This window comes from Chionomys nivalis, chromosome 9 (genome assembly GCF_950005125.1).
Source record: "Chionomys nivalis chromosome 9, mChiNiv1.1, whole genome shotgun sequence".
Taxonomy (NCBI): domain Eukaryota; kingdom Metazoa; phylum Chordata; class Mammalia; order Rodentia; family Cricetidae; genus Chionomys; species Chionomys nivalis.
The window spans coordinates 13,248,216-13,267,668 of NC_080094.1; the positions used below are offsets into that span (position 1 = coordinate 13,248,216).

Sequence of the window (19,453 nt, forward strand, 5' to 3'; positions counted from 1 at the left end):
GCCCAGGACTGCCATGACCTCTTTCACAGGCCTGACAGACTGGCACTTGCCCTGGCATTTCATCTCCATGGGCTCTAGGTGAGAGGAGCTGGAGCCAGGCCTGCCAGGACCCCAGCCACGTGGCTTCTCTTTGATTCCTGTGGAGTCTGCCTGCTCTGAGCCCAGAATCAAAGGCAGGCAACAGCCGCCAGTGCCCCCAGCGTCCCCAGGACAGCAGCCTCCTGTTGCCCCTTCCACCTGCCTGGCCTGAAACTCTGCCTGGGGGAAGGCCCTTCCTGCCAGACTCTCAGGGACAGGACAGAGCAAGGCCGTAGAGAGTCTGGGGCAAGCTGGGGCTATAAGAAGAAAAGGGGCAATGATATGACAGAGCATGTCAGGGACTCAACCCCGAGCGGTTTATGGGGAAGCAGTTCTAGAAGAGGGTGGCCAGGAGCGCGAAGGTCCAGGGAAAACACAACCATGACGTTTCCCTGTGGTACTGATAACCCCCTGGGGTTCAGGTCTCAAGGTGAGAGCCTGCGGGGGGGGGGGGGGGCAGAGAGAAAAAACATGGAATATAAAAGGAATTAGTCAGGAGGCAGTGACAGGCCCATTCTGAAGCAAGATGAATGGGTTTCAGTTGGCGAAAATGATTCTAATTTATAATCTGCTTCTCGCTGCCGCTCGCCAATTAATTCTCTATAGATACATAAATAGGCCGCGTGTTTGCTTTGCTTCAAACGTAATAAACATTACACTCTGTCCCCTTCTTTTGTGCCGGTTCCTGTCACGGCTTTAGTCCCCACAGCTAATTCCTCACACCTGTCTTCGCCGCTCAGGGGAGCGGGGCTGAGTGGGGAGGAAGTGCTGGGCTCCAGGAAACTCCTGGCACCAGGAGATAAATTGCGGATCCAAAGCTGCAGGCCCCCCGCAGCGCAGGCTGGGAGGGTAGAGGGAGGGAGGGCGGGGCATGGGAGCCCCCCTTTCCAGACTCCTATGTCATCAACATTGGGACCAGCTTTCTGTGAAGAGAAGGATGAAGGGAAGGAGACACAGGAGCAACCACCTGACTCTCCGACCCTCCAAGCGCCCACAGACCCACTGAGTGCCACACTCACCAGGCCGCCCCTGCTTCTCCCTTCTGTGCCTGCTCTTTCCTCTGCCTAGAAGGCTCTTTCTCACCAATACCACTACCTCCTTTGTATCCCTCTGCCTGGATCGTCTTCTAGGAGAGCTATTTGCCTGCTCCTCCTTCCTAAAACTGACAGCCCTCTGCAGTTCTCCCGGGGCCCTTTTCCTGCCTTAGATTTCTCTGACATGCTATTTATTTTACTAATTTATCTTGCTCACCGGCTTCCCTACTGGAAAGGAAGTCCTGGATGTCTGACACGTAGATGATCAGTAAGTGTTAGTTGAGTGAAGGAATGAATGAATGAGCTAAAGAGATGGAGATGAGGTGGGCGGGGAAGGGCAGAAGATGTGGCCCAGAGATACCCCCTGAGCTCAAGCTACTGTCTAGGCTGGACGTGAGAGGAAGGCGAAAACCAAGGCATGGGTACTGGTGGCTGGTGGCTGGTGGCTGGGGTCTTGTCCGGGGTAACATAGTGAGTTAGAGGTAGAGACAGTACCAAGATCCCAGACCTGGGTTCTTCTCTGAGGCAGCTTCTGAGCAGGAACCTGAAGCCCACAGCGCCTCCACCAGTAGGAAACTCAGAAAGAGAGGGGTGTGACTCACCTATTCATACAGCCACCTGCCCCATGAAAGAAGGAAACAGTGGCTCTGCTAGGCAGTGCTGGAGATGAGGGTGCAGGAGTGGGTGGGACAGGAGAGAGCCCTGTCCTCAAACCACTCCCACTCTAGAGGGACACAAACCTGATGAGCCAAAAGTGAAATGGAAGCGTCGCAGTGAGGAGAGCACCTGAGATTGATAAACAGGGCTGAAAGAATGCGCAGTGGGGGAGGGGCGGGTGGAAGAGGGATGGACCTCTCTACCAAGGCATCATTGAGCAGAAACACCAACAGCAGGTCTATGAGCTCAGAGCAGCACAGGGTGTCCATTCTCATTGGTCCACTTGTGAGTGCCTACTGATGTACTTGGACTATAGTCCCTCGTGGAGAGCATCCCAGACAGGGAGAATGAGTGTAGGGCAAGCAAGGAGTCCTGAGTGGGCAGTCATTGAGCAAGGAGGGAGGTCAGGAATTGAAGGCAGGAATGACAATTTCTCTAGCAGGTCCACAGGGGCAGGGCCTGGAGTGGGCGCTGGGAAGTCCAGGCTGACCAGTTGGTTTTGGAGCAGCCTGAGGGCAAGGCTTGGATAAACACACCCAACGGGCTACTTCCAAGGGCTTGCAAAACTGGCTTGTAAAATTTCCAGCACGTGTGTGTGGGTGTGTGTGTGTGTGTGTGTGTGTAACAGTTGTTTTGGATAAACCAGTGTAAACCAGCTATTTCAGGCCTGAAGTAGAATCCATGTAGAGACGGTGTGGGAAATTACACAGGGGCAAAGCCCCCTGAGTGCTAATGACTGGGAAGGCAGTGCTCATCATGCAATGATCAGTCACCCTCCTCGTCTCCTGCAACGCCCCTTCTGTTTCACAAGGCAGAAAATCAAGGCTAAGAGCAAGACAGGGACCCACCCAAAGCACAGTGCCCTGGGACCAGTGTGTTGGGACCACAGCCAGGACTCGGAGGAAATCACTTCTCAGCAAGCCAGGGACCTGCCCGAAGTATAGTAAGCTGGGACCATAGCCAGAACCGGGGGTGGAGGGACACTTCTCAGCATCCCCACTTCCTCTCTCTGCTTCCAACCACCTGTTCTCAAGTAGCTGTGATCGCAGATCACCGGTGATGGCTGTATGCTGTTTGACCATTGAGAATTCTGATACTCATTTCACGGTCCACAAAGGAGGCAGCCAGAGCCAGGTATTCCAGGCTGATGAAGTGCGGAGGCAAACAAGTTCCTTGCCATCCACTGGAATTGGGTTTTGAGAGATAAACAGGAGTTTTCCAGTAAGTCTGAGTCCCAACAGAGTTCCAAGTGGTAAGAACACTGTAAAAGATCAGAGTTAGGATAAAATCCTGAAATAGCTTGGCGTTTCCAGGATGGGAGATGCAGGAAGGAAGCCAGTAGCAACACAGGCAGCTGGAGAAGTGGTGCCCTGCTCTTCCCCGAGTGCTGAATCGGGAATGGTGGGCTTTTGGGTAACTGCAAAGAGCTATTTTTAGATGGGTGTTCCGGCTTACCAGAGCAGGTGAGGGAGGGAGGCACTACACACTTCACACATGAGGACCAGCAGCGTGGGGATCTGTGGCATCCTGGCCCAGCCTTCCTACGATTTAGTGGGTCACCAGTCCCATGGTGGTCTCTCCCGACTGTCCCTCACTGATCCACACCCCTTCTATATCTGCTCTTTTTCCAGGCCAGGAATAGAACCTCATGTCTGACAATCCTCAGTGGTGTTTAAATTTAATGGGCCTTCCTGTTTTTTTCTTTTTTTTTTTTCCTTCCTGCTCAGCACCTGGGCTGGGCGCTCTGCAGCAGCCCTGGGGAGAGGCAGGTGAATAATTCAGGGAGAGAGGAGTGTTTGAAGTGTGTGTTTTGGGGGACTGGGGGGTGTCAGGGATGTCTCACCCTGCAACCACAGGAAAGGAGGGGGTCAAGAGGGACACTCCAGGTGCTTGGGCACTGTTCCAGGCTGCTGGATCTTTAGGGATGATCAGAAAAGCCCTGGGGACCTTTTCTCTCATCTCCACACAGCCACCTGCAGTGTCAGCCTCAGGGCTGAAGGCAGTGAAGAGAGGAGGCAGGAGAGGCACGTTCCCCAGTGGGACTCCTGACTTTGGATCTGGGGCCAGAGGGAACAAGAAAAGGGACGTAGCAAAACATGCACGATTGGCAGCGGGGGTCTGGGGTGGGGCGTGGGCAGAAGGCTGGAGCCTAGCTCCTGGCAGAAGCTGAGAGAGCCAGCCAAATGGGTTAGAACAGTCTCTGGACAACGCCAAGGCAGGTGGGTTGCCTCCTGTCACCATGTCTGCTGTCCAGGGTGCTGCCGGCTCTAAGGCCAGATGGGAGTTATGGATTTGGGCAAAATCCCATTCTAGAACTCCCCAGGGCAGGGTCCAGGCTCCTCTCCAAGCCTCGTTCCACTGTTCCTCATGCCTGCCCCTCACACACCTGCAAACGAAGCACCTTTCAATTGTCTAATCTTGATGCGTTCCAACATTTTTATCCATCTATTAGCAAGCGTTTATTGGACATCTACTATGATCCCCCTCCACAGGCCATAGCAGGGAAGCAAACAAATAACTCAGCCAGCTAGAGTGTGAGTCCCAACCCTGTGCCCACAAACCCCAGGAGAAAGGAAAAGGAGAGAGGGGGTGGGACTTTAACCCCTGTTCCTCCCTTAGGTCATCTCCTTCTCTAACTCTTGGTTTCCCCTCTGCAGTATGGGGGCCACCATCCTATCCAGCAGATCCATTTCTTGTTGACTACAACAAAAACCTATTCTAAGTGTCATGCATGGGTTAATTTATCTAACCTTCACTCCAGGCTTTCGACATGGATGTTGCTAGAATAATCTTTGCTTTCCTCTGAGGAGCAGGAGTAAAACTACTTGCTCAGGGTGACAGGACTGAGAACTGGCAGTGGTAGGGTCTGCATTCATACATTCTGGCTTTGGGTTGGTGACTTTGAACAGGATGAGTTGTTTGGGGGGTAACAAACCCATCCAGCTCTGCTCCCCAGAGCTCCCGAATGCCAGCGCGAGCCTAGTCTTGCCTTGGTCCAGTTGGCAGCCCTAAGGTCTTCTCTTCGTCCACCATGCCTGCCCCTGCCCCACCCTGTGCTGAGCTCAGCCTTGAAGAAGTACATAGCCATGATAAGGGCTGTCTGAGTCAAGAATCCCCTCCTAGGAGTCACTGGGGTGTGCCCCAATAGTTCCTCCACCCGCCTTGTGGGCTGGCGGCCCCATCCTAGCATTGACATTTCTTTGGTTGTTCATGTCACGGCCCTTCAGTCTGCGCAGTTTTACAAATGTGCTGGCGAGATGAAAGGCGCCGGGAACAGCGACTGCAGAGCAAGTTCGGAAGAGCTTTTAACTTCCAGCTCCCAGGGACAGAGAGGGAGGGGGAGAGGGAGTGAACGGGGAGTACAGGAGGGAGGAGAGGAGGGATGGGAAGCATGGAAGGGAGAGGAGGAAAAGAAGTGAAGAGGGAGGAGGGAAGATGGGAAGAGACCAGGGTGAGGTCAGAGTCCAGTGACATGGGAGGGGGGACCATGGAGACCTGAGAGCAGGGGGACTGATGGCAGAGACAGAAAGACGAGAGAGAGAGAGAGAGAGAGAGAGAGAGAGAGAGAGAGAGAGAGAGAGAGAGAGAGAACTAAGGAGAAGCAGACAGCCAAAGACAGTGACAGGGTGGGGGGATGTGGGGACAGGTAGAGAGGACAAGTGAGGACACACATTCAGGATGCCTCAGAGAAACACTGCTGGAGAGGAACAGACAGCCAGGATGGAGGGTGTCAGAAGAGAAGGCAGAATGTGTGTATCAAGGCAACAGGCAGACAGACAAGCAGGAGGACAGAAAGCCATTCTGGGTCTGTAGGTGGAGGAGAAAAGAGAGGCAGGTGAGCCCTGTGGGGTCTGGTTATAATGTAAGCAATTGTAAAAGGGAGAGGAAGAACCAAGGAGAGGAAGAGCCTGGACCTGAAAGTGTGCCTGTGTGTATGTGTATGTGCACATGCAACACTCTTACATACACATAGAAACACACACAGTGTGTGTGTATACAGACATATACAGACATACACATATAAATGCACATACATACATATACACTCTCATATATACATATACAGACATATACACATATAAACATACATAGACACATACCTGGTAATACCTGTTCAAAAGCACAACACCCTGGGGCAGACACTCACGCCGGAGCCCTGATGGTCAGCTAAGGCTGCCTTTGCCCTTCAAGAAACGTTCGGCAGCATCTGGACATTGTCTTATGGTTGTCGCAGCTAGGAGAAGGGACTGGAACCACAGGACTTAGTGAGCAGATATTGGAGACACTACTAGGCAGACTGCCATGCGTGGAACAACACGGTGACAAAGGGTTATGGCCCCAAATGTCATGAAGTAGAGGAGGAGGAAGACTGGGTTCAAAAGAGGGTGAAGGCCAGGGGTGCAAATGACTATTCCAAAGGTCATCAGCGTAGCAAGGCTGCTTGGCACTCTTTCGAAGGAATCTCAAGCTTCTCCCAGAAAAATCCCTAATTCATCCCTCCAAGTTCTTCATGACTCCATCCAGTCCTGGAGGAGTGGTTCTCCTCTTCTTTGGTCACCTTCACACATGACATAAAGACACCCGAGGTGCACTAGGCCCATTGCTAACCTGGAAGCAGTATTCCATACCAGTTCAGCTCAGAGGCCTGTGTAGGCCCCAAGTCCAGCTCTTCCACGTGCCCTGTGACTTTCAGCAAGTTTCAGGGTTTCTCTTTGCCCCGGCCTCCCTGTGTATAAAATCAATGGGCAGCACAGGGCCTGCTAACCGCTATTGTTATGATCATCTGATCCGTGCATCAACACTGGGGAAAGAGGCCTGCATCCTCCATCCCAAGCAGAACAGAACGAAGGCAATTCTATCGCACCACACTGCCTCTTGCTGCATTGGTCACATACTGCAGTCAGCGAGATTCTTGCTTACCCACTACCAGACCGGAGGAGAACAAGGGTGGAGGACCCAGGCAGAATGCATTAATCTGCTCTCACCATTTGTTGCCTGTGTATTCCTGATATTCCAAAATGTGGCACCTCAGTTTCCTTATCTGTAAAATGGGACTGATATTGTATCTTCATAAACAGGATCACAACAATTGTGATGATGGTTGAGTCCCATGTATTCCCAGAGTCCAGGACAGTACCTGGCATGTGTCCAGAGGAGGTTTGTGGAAAAAAAGAGTCAAAGGTAAGAGCAGGAGGCAGCCTCAGATGGGGAGGCTAGATGTTGGCAGAGTAAAAGGTGAGGTTTGAATAAAGAGTTCTGGGGAGAAGAGCACCCCAGTATGTACAGTCAAGGGTGGAGGGCAGCCCAGGCCCAAATAACCTGTGGCCATGTAAGTAGGTCAGATTCCTTAGAGAGCAGCACACACCCAGGTGTGGGGGACAAGAAAGGAGGACCCACAGCTGCAAAAGTCAGTCTGAGAGAGGCAGAAAGTGAAGAAATGCATCTGGAAGGGCCAGCCTCTGGTCTCTGAAAGCATGAAAGAGTAGCGGCTAAGAATAGAGAGAGGAGGGAGGAAAGAGACCAGAAGGGGCTATACAAAAGCCAGGCTTGGGAGATCAATGAAGGGACTGAACCGCGAGAAGGACTTAAGGGAGGGAACTGGCTGTCGAGGTAGAGAATAAATCTCAAAATAAATAAGAGTGATGGAGTTTAGCAGGGAGGACCAGAAATGCAACCACCCAGAGGGGAAGCGGGTCACCAGGGACCAGTGAGTGTGAGGGGTGGAAATTAGAGCGCCCGGCCAGGGTAAGCTGAAGTGTGGCTCCCTGGAGACCCACAGGAGACAGGGTCTTGGAGGAGGGTGCGGCCTCCACTTTAACATTAGTGTCTGTTTTGCAGGCCAGGGTGCCTGGTTAGGGGCAGGATGGCAAAGACACACGGCTGCATGATATACTTCAGTCACCTCGCTGGCCTCAGTGCAGCCAAGAGAAAAAGCAGTCCAAGCAAAAAAGACAAGGGGCAGTGGGCTAGCTCAATTTGAGGAAGGTTGAAAAAGCCGATTTTCCAGACGTTTCTGGACAGCGGGAGGATTTTATTACACCGGTGCAAGAGGACACTAAGTTTAGGCTGGGCTGGGTTTTATTTTGTTTTGTCTTGGTTTGGTTTTTTTTTGTTTTGTTTTGGTTTGGTTTGGTTGGAGGCAGGACTCCAGAGCTCTCTCCTAAAGAGGGGTGGTCCAGCATGGCTCTCTTCCCAGGACAGCTCACCTTCCACCTGCCAGCAGACTCCCAGCCCCAGAAAGGGGCTCTGTCCACCTCAATGCACAGTGACTGTTTCTGAAGCCTCAGTCTGTGCAAAGGGCCTTTCTGGGCAACCAGCCAGGGGTGGCCTCTTGAGAAGCCAGCCCCTACCTTAGCTTGCACCCCCTTCTTTTGAAGCCAGGCTTTCAGTGGTGTGTGTGTGTGTGTGTGTGTGTGTGTGTGTGTGTTCGTGTAGGTTAGATGCAGCGAAGTCTCTGGCCAGGGGAGTAATGGGGACAGGGTCTAGTCTGCCACGGGTGCCTCGGGGCAGCTGAGCCGCCAGGCAGGGACGAGCGTACTCCCCTCCTGGGGGCGCTCCCTTCGCGCGAATCGGGGCCGGGAGGAGGAGCACTTCCCCGGGGGGCTTTCCCGCGGCCGGCGGCAGGGGAGACGGAGCCTCTCGGCCCCGCGGGCGAGGGAGGGGCGCGGTCGGGGCGGGGGGCCGGGCTCCCCGGCTGGCTGCGGGGTCCGGCCCGGCGGCCGCCTGCGGCTCGGCACGGCGCGTCGCTCCTGCCCGGCGGGCGCTGCATTCTCCGAGTCTCCACCAGAGGCTGCGGGAGGAAGGAAGGGATCTGTCCCTTGCACACTTCCCCCCTAGTCAGACACGCACACTCCCTCGCTCTCTCGCTCCTCCACACACGCGCGCACTCGCCGCCGCGGCTCCCCATCTCGCTCCCGCTCTCCCTCGGCTCCTCCAGGCGGACGCCGGGGCCGGACCTGGCCGGGATCCCGTAGCTCGCTGGCGTCCCGAGGCGAGGGGACCAGGGTGCAGCCCGGCCGCTCCCCGAGGTAAGAGCGCGCGGCGCCTGCGGGAGGCCAGCCGATCGCTGCCGGGGGAGGCTGCGGGCCGGGAGGGCGCACGGACCGGGGAGAGGCGGGCGCGGCGCGGGCTCCGGGGCAACGGCACAAGCGCGCCCATCCCGCGCCCCCACCCCGGTAGGGCGAAGGGGACTTTTCCACGTCCAAACTTTCCCCGGCGCTGAGCCCAGCCCGGCCACCTCCCGGACCCTGAGTCGCGGTCCCTGAGCTCAGAGCTCGGGGATGCCCCGCAGGCCGGGGGGCTGGTTGGGAGGGGGGAGGAGGTGGCCGCACCGGGGTGCAGGGCCGGCGCGCGGGAAGGGGTGCGGGGATGGCAAACCCAGCCTAGACACCGGCCGGGATCCTGGCGTCCCCGCAGCTCACCCCGCGCTGCCCGGGCTGGGCTCATGGGCTCGTGGGCTCGCGGCCCCTCCCGGAGGCTCGGCGATCGGCGCGGCGGGAGCGTGTGCGCCGCGCGGGTGCGTGTGCGGGTCGGGCCGCCGAGACACGCGCGGCTGCGGCCACCCTGGGGTGGGGTGAGCAGGACAGGCTACGGGGACCCTTGCGGCCCTGCAGACGTGACCCCTGCACCCCTCGGCCGTCGGATGAGGGCGGAGATTGTGGGGCAGCGCTTCCCTCTTCCTCCGCACCCTACTCCGGGGACTCTGTTCCCACTACGGAGAAAGACCGGGCTTCACAAGCTCACGTCCAAAGCGAGCGCCACTCGGGACTGACCCTCGAGGCCCGGGGTGCGGAACCGGGAGGCGTGAACCGTGTGGCCGTGAGGGTTGCGGGACCCTCGGTGGACACTATCCCTATCCATGCCGCCTTTGCCTGGGGACCTGACCTCACCACTCCCGCTGTGGCCTAGTAGGGTCCTTGCCTCAGCCGGGGAGCTGCGGGAGACTACCCTGTGGGGTTTAGCGAGCGGAGCGCAGACAGAAATCGGAGTCCCCCGAGGTCTCCCCAAGCCACAGGGGCACCCCCTGCTGGCGGGCACAGAAGCGCCGGCTGGCTGAAGCCAGCCCTTAGGAGAAAGCGCAGCTGGGAACCCTCTGCTTTCTCTCCCACTCTCCCACCCTGGTCGCTGGCTTGCGGGATGGTGTGCGGTCCAGTTCTGCTTTCAGGGTCTGATTCTAGCGCTCCCCGGGTTCCAGAACGGGCTGACCGGAGTGCCCAGCCTAGCCAATAGCTTGTTTATTAGCCTTGGCTATTGCCTCTGCAGGGCTGCTGGAGCGGGGTGCACGCTCCCAACTCCCACCCTCTTCTTTCCCTACTGTCCTGAAAACCTGCCTATCACGTGCTCTGTCCCTAGGTATATCCCCCACGCTTGCCCACCAGTGCCCACTCTTACTCTTGTCCATCTCATCCTTAGTGTGTCCACCTTCTTTCAGCCTGCCTCAGTTGCTCTCTGCCTGGTCAGGAGGCACCTTCTTCCCCAAGCCTGCCTCTATTCCTCCCTGCTCCAGCTGGGTTCCTTGCCTCTTCCATTGCTCCTGGAAGTCACTGTGGTCCCTTAACTACTGCTTGGGATTGGGAGGGTTGACAGGGTGTCTCTGTCCTCTTCCTTCATTACCAGTGCCAGTATCTCTCAGTGGGTGCTTTAACAAGCAAGCTAGGTCTCTCTCGGCCTAGGGCACCTGCCTCTGGGTCAGTCACCATGTCTGAAGCTATCGACCAAGGCTGCCCTCCTTCCCATCTTAAAGTATGGGAAGCAGGCTCGAGGTCACAATGGGGACCCAGGTACCCTGACACCCAGGCCTCATGAGGTGTTTAAGGTAGATCCCTGGGCTCCTAGGGGAAGAAAGCTGCTCAGTGACTTTGACAGAGAAACCAAAATGACACACTGTTGTGAGCCTGGCTGGGTACTTGTGTCTAAAGTGTGTGAGTGTGTGTGGTGGCTATGGTCTTGTCTGCTTCTCTGGCAGTCTACGATTTGCGCAGAAGTGGGACTTCGGCCTCTGCCCTTTCTGGGTTCTTTGTGCCCTCACTTGTGCTATTCTGAGGCTCCCTGTCAGGGTCAGGCAAGAGCTGGGACAGGGACCTCCAATATAGCAAAGTTTGGAACAGTTTATTTACCATACCAGATAGAAGTGTTGGCCAATTAAATTTCTTTTGTCTGAGTTGCCTCTCCTTTTCTTCCATCAGGAAAATCCATTGGAAATGCAGCCCCGGGTGTGGAGGGAGAATACATTCCTGTTTATGTAACCAAACCCATGCCGGGTGACTTGGGACAGGGTAGTAGTTACTTACTAACAGTGGAAGGAGACCCTGAGAAGAGGCTAGGCTGAGATCCCAGTTAGGATCCTACCACCCCTCCCCAATGAGCCAGGACAAGCAGTATCGGTCAAACTTGACTGGGAGGGGACCAGGACCTTCCTGCAGGCTCAGGAATCAAAGCCTTATTTTGCCAATGCCCCCCCCCCACACACACGGGGGTGGGGAGGGTCCTCTCCACTAGCTTTGGCTCCTCAGAGCACCCTTAAGAGGGAACACTTGACAGGCGGCCTCTGCTTTCTAGAACCTTCAGTTTTGCTTCTTGTGTCTCTAAAGAAAGCCTAGATGCCCCCCATCCATCCCTACCGCACTCCTCGCTCCTGCCCTAATCAGGACAGGCTCTGACCTTAAGGTTGTCATCAGGATCACGGGCCAGAGTCATCAGACTTTGTCTGGCTGGGAGCAGAGAAAGTTACATTTGCCCAAAATTTGTCCATGCGTATGTCAGGGAGCCTGGATACTAGGAGGCAGGGGTTTGGAACAGGGAGGCGGAAGTGTAGCTGTCTTGTGTGGCATTGGGCAGGTTGTTGACTGTCTTGAGGACACTAGGTTCAGGAGGAGAGAAGGGTCTGAAATCTATTTTAAGCTCCACTCAACAAGTAAGGTGCCCTGAAGGCAACCGCGTCTGCCTGGAGAAGGCACACTCTCATCTAATTTGCAAAAAGGCTTGTGATGCGGTGCTCTTGGGGCCTGGGCCTATGCCACCGTTTCCCCCTCAAAAGTTCCTGCTTTATTTTTGCTGAGGATGCGCACAGTGCCCACTCCTTAGCTGGGTTCTCTTACAGCGGCCTCTGCCTTCCTAACTCTGAGTCTGGGTCTGAGCATAGAAGGTTCCAGAACCTGGAGGTGCTCCTTTCCTTCCTTGTCGGTTCTCCAGGCCCTGCCTTCCTGCTGTCACGTTGAGGGCGCTTCCTGTTTCCCCATCAGACCAATCCATCTGCTGTTTGGCTTTGTCGCTGCTACTTGTGGGCTGTGTGGCTTTTAACAAGTTACTTCACATCTCTGTTGAGTTGTTGTGAGGGAAAAAAGAAAGAAAGAAAGAAACATGCACAAACCAGTTCCCTTAGCACCGTCCTGGGCACTCAGGTTGCCCACAGACAAAACATCGGTTACGGAAATGCTCCTCTGCCGGTAATCCTGGATGCAGCGGCTTCGCCCTGCTTTGGCACAATTGCTTGGCTACTGGGGGGGGGCGGGGCAGGGGGAGTTAGAATCAGGCTCCTTCTGACCTCAGGCTCCTCCTATGCTAGCTAAAAGGCCAGGGGCAAAGAAGAAAGGTTCTAGATTTTCACAGGTTCCTTTTGTCCCAGTTTCTGTCTTCTCTCCCCGACCCACCCCATGGTTCCTGCTCTGACCAAGGCATCCTGGCTTTGAAAAGTGTCAGCCGTGGTGGCGACCTCCTTGCCAGCCTCCAGGCCTCCTGTCTCCTCCTACCCCAGTCCTTGCCGCAGTCACAGCGACCGTTCTCCGGCACAGGTGGGACCGCGTCACTTGCTTGATTAAAACCCCTCCATGGCTCCCCATCGCCTACTGAATTAAGTCCGGGCTCTGCACAGTGACATTCAAGGTCCTTGTAATCCGTCTGCCTCCTCCTTTATCTCCCAGGGTGCCTCCAACCCGACAGTCCTGCAGAAGGCCAAACCTGCCCTTCCTCAGAACGCCTTGTCCAAAAATCTTCTGAAGCCCAATGACCCACCCCTGGAGTCTCTTTCCCGTGTGTCCACCCATACACCTGGCTGTGCAGCCATCCATCCCTTCATAATCCAGTTGGAAAAACTTACATGTAAACATGTGTCTGCTAAGCATGCATGTGTGCTAGGCAATACAGCTGTTAGTCTGAGCCAGCAGGAGGCCAGCGGTCCACGGTGCCCAGCAGACAAACAGTTCCTATCATCGTGGTCAGAGCTATGGATGAGCAGTGGAGACTTGCGGAAAGAGTGAGGTACAAGCAGGGCCCTGCAGGGTTGAATAACGGTCCTCCGAGGAGTGAAAATGAGGAGGGGGCACTGGAGAGGAAGGCAGGCTCAGGGTTGCTGAGGTCCCCCGAGGCGAGGGAGAAAAGGGGTTGGGAAGCCACAAACCCAGCTGCCTGAAGTGAATGCGGGAGGGTGGTGCAGAGAAGCCACCTATGGGGCTGCAGCAGCAGGTCCCTTGGGGCTGGAATCTTTGAGCAGTGGGGGACCCTGAGAGTTTTCAGCAAGGGAAGCACCTGGTGACATTTGTCTGGAAAAGCCTCAGCCCCAGCTGTGGGGGAGTGGATAGACAGGGAAGCCAGGTCCTTTGCTGGACCTGCTCTGAGGGCAGCATGTAGGACCCGAGAGTGCTCGGATGAATGCAGAGGGTGTATGCCAATTTCTGGCTCATGAGGCTGTGGGAGCACAATATGAGGCAAGGACTACAGAAGTGGTGGGGACCAGCTAGGGACAGATGCATGTGACAAGCTGGTGGGACCTGAAAGTGGTGATACTCAGGGGATAATGCTGAAAAGTCTGGACTTCCTTGTCGGGGCTGGGAGCATGCCTGTGAGGGCCCTAGGGTGAAGGGGGTCACTCCATGTCTAGTCTAAGGCAGGAAGAGGGCATGTAGGACCTGATCCTCAGGACCAGGTGCTGCCTGGGGAGCCCTGTAGGACCACCCCACGACCACCCCTCTGCTGCAAACCCTTAGAAGCAGAGCGTAGGTTTTCCCACCAGCAGCCTCATTATTGTTTTCAGTATGTCGGGCCAATGTTTCTCAGCCAGGGCCACTTTTGGTTCCCAAAGGACGTCGGGTGATGTCTAGAAATGTCTTTGGGTCGAAGGCCATTACTGGCACCCGGTGGGTAAAGGCTGGCACTGATGACATTGCCAAACCACCTACCACCCACGGGATGTCCCCACCCCTGGCCACTCCACTGCCGAGCACTGTGCAGTACAAAGAGCGGCTCAGAGGCTGCGGAGACTCCGTGGAGGCCAGTGTGGACATTCCCTTCTGTCTCCGGGGTGTGGAGCTTGGCGTGCGGCACACAACCAGCGCTGCCTCTGCTGCATCAAGTGTGGGCTTGGGGAGGGGCTTAGAGTCACGCCGTGTGGGAGTCGGCATACCTGTGACTCCTACATAGGGGACAGCCACAGCTCTGAGGCCGAGGGCTGCTACCTGGTGTGTAGTTCACCAGCCCCCTCTCCTGGTTCTGTTCATTTTCATCATTTGTTTTTCAGGAGAACATGTAGATTTGGTTGTTCTTTTGGTTCTTCTAATGTTCATTGTTATTATCATTGTGTATGTGTGCGTGTGTGCACGCGATGTGCCATGTACATGCTGGCACATGTGCCATGACATGCTTGTGGAGGGCAGAGGACAGCTCTGTGGAGTCAGTTCTTGTCTTCATCTTTATGCCGGGTCTGGGGATTGAACTTAGGTCAGCAGGCTTGCGAGTGCCTTTATTTGCTGAGCCCTCTTTCTGGCCTTGGGTTGTTTGGTTCTGTCTGTCTGTTTTGATACAGGGTCTCATGTGCCTCTGACCTCAAATTCACTTTGTAGTTGAGGATGACCTTGAATTTCTGATCCTCCTGCCTCTGCCTCCTGAGTGCTGGTTTTATAAGTATGAGTTACCATGCCAAAGTATTGTAAGTATGAGTCACCATGACTGGCTCGTGTGCAGTATTAGGGATCAAACTCAGGGCTTCCTGCATGCTAGGCAGGCACTCTACCAACTGATCTATTCAGGTCAGTGTTTCTAAACCAGGGCCACTTTTGGTCCCCAAAGGACATTGGGCCGTGTCTAGAAATGTCTCTGGGTCAAAAGGCATCATTATTTTCTTGTTTTCTGTTTTTGTTTTGTTTCGAGACAGGTTTTCTCTGTGTAGCATTTCTGATTGTCCTAGAACTCTCTTTATACACCAGGCTGGCCTTGAACTCACAGAGATCTGCCTGCCTCTGCCTCCCAAGGCCATTCATTCCTAGACATTCATTATTTTTCTTCAAATAAATGACTTACAGCTTATCAAAATGAAAAACACAGTAACTTGCCAACTAAGAACACTGACCCTGGAGCCCAAGAGAGCTGCACTTACAGCTAAGCTCTTCCACTGCTTATTGCTAGGACCCTCTGTTTTCTCACCTAGGGAATCCCTTCAGTTCCCTTACCTCCCGTGAAGATGGGAGGAGGTACCGATACAGGACAGAGCATCTGGCTTAGCTCCTAGGAAGAGTGTATTCGTGTGGGCGTAAGTGTACACACATGCTCCTGCATGTCATTTTACACGTGAAGACGTTTTTAATTAGTCATGATCCCACTACCCCTTGGCCACCACTTTGATACGTGCTCTTTTTGACGTAGATTGGAAATAAAAATCAAAATGGCATCACGCTGTGCATGTGTGCCTCTGTAGCCTGCCTTGCTGCTGGATAGTGTACTGTGAGCGTCTTGCCATTTCAATGAAGAGACATCCACATCACCATTTTTTAATAGCTGCCCAGCCCGCCATTGTGTGGCTGTCCATAATTCACTCAGCCAGCCCCCGCGGTCGGACACTTGGGTTGCTCCCAACCTTTTCGCTATTACAAACAATTCCGCTGTGAGCATCCTTGTACACACATCTTCACGCTTGTGTCCAGTGATTTCCTTGGGGACTGCTTGGACATTTTTGGCAGAAGGTACATGGCAACTGATCTGATTCCTTAAATAGGAGCCTTTAGACTCAGCGAGGCTGGGGGGGCCTCTGGGAAATGAGGGGGCTGGGTGCGGGGGGACCAGCGGGACTCTGAAACGGCAGGTTGTGATGTTAAGATGTGGCCAGCTCAGTGAGTGGTGACCGCAAAGGCCACATTCCTCCTTTGTTGTCACTGGAGACTGGGGGACCAGGGTTAGGAGGTGGACTGTGTGTCTGATGGGCAGAGTGGCAGACATCAGACAGACAGGAACACGAGGTGGACAGGCTGAGGCAGGCTGATGGATGGGGAGCAGAGGCAGGTGGATCCAGGTCAGTAGGCAGACAGGATGATGGACAGGTGACAAGCTGGGCAGATTCAGGTGTCCAGAGAGAGAGGCCTGTGGCTTCAGGGTGGGGCCTGCAGAGACTGTGAGTTGACATTGTGCGTTAGAGACTGACGAAGCTGAGGAGAGACATAGCCCAGGCTAGGGGCTCCATGGCATGTGTGTTCTCACACAAGCAGCTGTGTGGGGGTTTATGCACTTGGAGCTGAAAGCCTTTAGGGACCAATCAGCAACTCACTGCGTGGATGGGTATTCGCCCCAGGAAAAGGGGCCTTCAGTGCCCTCTTTTGGGTCTGTTCATTCACGGGACCCTCTTCCAAGTGAGCTTGAAGGGGAACAGGGCGGGACTAGAGATGTGGCTCAGTTGGTGGGGCGCCCAGCATGTGTGAATCCCTAGATGTGATCCCCACTCCAGATAAAACTAGGGGTGCTGGTATAAACCTGTAATCCCAGCACTCAAGAGGTAGAGGCCAGAGGATCAAAAGTTCAAGGTCATCCTTGGCTACATAGTGAGTTCAAAGCCAGTCTGGACTATGTGAGACCTTGTCTCAGAGCAAAAATAAACCAAGCAAAGGAAGGGAAGGAGGGCAGAGGGCAGAGGAACTGCCACTTGCACGGCCAGAGGGGACTAGGGAGAGGAAGAGCCAGTCTCACTTCCAGGACGCTGTGTAATCAATCACAGGGTTCTGTTGAGGGCACAGGAGCCAGACTGACATTTACCAGGGGAGGGACCTGAGACATGTCACCAGCCTTTGGGCTTCTGTCCTGACCTCTGAGGTTTGTGGGGAGGAAGGACTGGAGCATTCACTACGGGGAAGGCTCTAGAAGCCTTGAACTCACACCTGTTACACGTATGCACACACACAGAGAGAGTAGGTGTGTCATAAGCACATCTCAACAAGGTGACTCACTGGACACATATCATGGGGGACAGCCTGGAGCTGTCGTGGCACTGCTGTGGTTGGAGAGGCCTTAAGGAGGGAGTGGCTGAGTGGAGCGGAAGTGGCTTGGTGATGTCTGGTTGAGAGCTAGTGGCCACGCTGGACAGAGCACAGAAGACATAAAGGGGAGGAGAGAGAGGAGTTGAAGGGAAGGCTCCCCGGCCATGTGCCATGCGGTGCCCCTGACTGAGGAATGCAGCGGATGGGGAGCTACTGCAGGGGGCCGGCTGGATTTTTAGGAGGAATTAAAGGAAAGAGAACACAGGGAGCAGGCACTAGAATCACCCAGAAGAAGTGAGGGAGAATCGAGGGACCACGGGAAAAGCTCCAGGGGGTCACCTGGACCCGGAGCCGCCCGGCTGCGGGAAATGCTGTGGTGCTGTGGAGAAAGAAGAGAAATGAAACAGTGTGGTTCGCCTGGATATCGTGTGTGTGTGTGTGTGTGTGTGTGTGTGTGTGTGTGCGTGTGTGTGTGTCTGGTGTGTCTGTGTACGAGAACTAGGGCTCATTAATCAAATCAGGGGAGTCTTGGCTTGAGAGACTCCCAGAAAAGCTGAGATTCTGCCAACATTTTTCAGCTACCCAGTTTCCCACCAATGCCTCCATCCTTCGGTCTTTTCCAACCCATCACCCACCCACCCACCCACCTCCCTCCAAACGCTGAGGTGCCCATTGTCCCCCTGCTGCTTCTGCCCACCTAACCACCCACTGCTGTCCACCCACACGTGCCATCCACCACCCACCCACCCACATCCCACTGCCTCGCTTTACGTCTCCTGGCTGTCTGCTGCCTCCCATCAGTGACTACACCAAAGTACCCATTCATTCATAATGTGTTTCTTAGAAGCTTCCTATGTGCCCAGTTTGGGTGAAATCTTTACACCGACACTTGGAGATGCCTGTTGGTGAAGATGGAGATTAAGAAAGACATTGAAAGGCAGTGAACCTTTTAAGCCGGAGGACAGAAATTAAAAAGAGACTTCATGTCCTCCTGACGGTGAAGGGTTCTGATGGACTGTGGCCTGGAGATGAGCTGTGCTCCCAAAGTGTTAGCGGCTAATACTGCACAGATTTGCTGTTTGTTTTCCCTGGCTCCTGTGAGTGTGTGTAGTCACAGGCATACTCCTCTTCTGTACACATCTGCCTAAGCTGCCAATGTCTTCTCCAAACCATAGCTGGAGTCTATCTCATCCCACGTCGGAGGTGTTCCGTGAAGGCCTCTGGATGAAGTGGCTCACGGGATGAGGCTGGTGGAGAAATGAGGACAGGGCAGAGGACACTGACCACTTTGAAGCTGGAGAGATCGAGGCTAGCTAGAGGGAGGACTGCCCTATCGACCACTGCACCATCTGCCTGTGTTCAGCTGGAGAGGAGTCCTCAAAACTGTAGGAGTGGTTGAGCAAAGAGGGCAGCAGACTGGGACTTTGGGAGGCGGTAGTGGAGAACTCTGGATGCGACCTTGGAGAAAGGAGTGGGGGTAATTATGTTTGCAGGAGGCGGTGACTGTAGAGCAAGAAGATAAGCTGTGGTGAGGTGAAGGTGGGTTAAAGCGGGGTACCTGGTATCAGGGCAGGAGCAGCAGGGAACACTGATTCTCGGAAGAAACCCAGAACAAGGGTGTCTTCTTCAACCCCAGGCCTCTGCCATGTTTGTCCCCAAGGTATCCTTCATTTCTGAGAGCCCTTGCCTCCATCCTGGGGAGCCTCTGTCTTTTCTGTCCCCTTATAAGCCCTGTTCTCACAAACCTCAGCCTCCAACTGAGTCCCTGGCAGAATGCCCACTGGCTATAGGAAAACGCTGTCTTTTGGGCATAGGCTTCTCTCCTCACAGTCCAGAACAGAACCTAGGCTGTACTCCACGGGTGTGTCAGCCCCTACGTAGCCCCAGATCCTGTCACTGAGTCTCTGTGACAATGGGCCCTGGACCATAGTACTGGTCCTCTTACCCTAATAGGCACCTGGCCACTTTGCTTAGCTGCTTCTGATGTTCTCTTCCTGCTGTGAGTTCAAGTTCCCGACAGGGACTTTCTGTGCACACACACACACACACACACACACACACACACGTGCGCACTCACACCCCCACCCCTTGTAAATTCTCACAGTCCATTCTCTCCACAGACTTTTATCACCAAGCTCAGCCGTGGCCCCTTCTGGAGCTTGGTGGCACCCTTCCTCCATAAATGGTAGTACTTATGTCCTCAATGTGTGGCAGCCAGCTAGAGGAGGTGCCAACTCCCCTGCCACTCCAGGGTCTCTGCATCTACTCCACAGGCCTTGGGAAAAAAAGCCCTGGATCTGGGCCCGTGAATCCCTTCCACCACCTGCCCACTGCCTCATGGCTCTGGGAACAGAGGAACTTGCAGGTTAGCGAACAGGCTGAGTTGGTGGCAGGCACCAGTCGTGCTGGCAGCTCCGCTGGGCTTGGCTCAGAGGCTGGAGAATCCTGGACTTG

The 19,453-nt window shown here is 54.7% G+C and overlaps 1 protein-coding gene across 1 annotated transcript in view; it reads left to right on the plus strand.

Moving 5' to 3' along the window:
- Positions 1-8,410: 8,410 nt before the first annotated feature.
- Cdh22 (cadherin 22) overlaps positions 8,411-19,453 on the plus strand; it is a 123,571-nt gene continuing 112,528 nt past the window's right edge. Inside the window, exon 1 of the mRNA XM_057780965.1 lies at positions 8,411-8,797. The gene's annotated coding sequence lies outside the window, so the exon portion shown is untranslated. The remainder of the gene's footprint in view (positions 8,798-19,453) is intronic.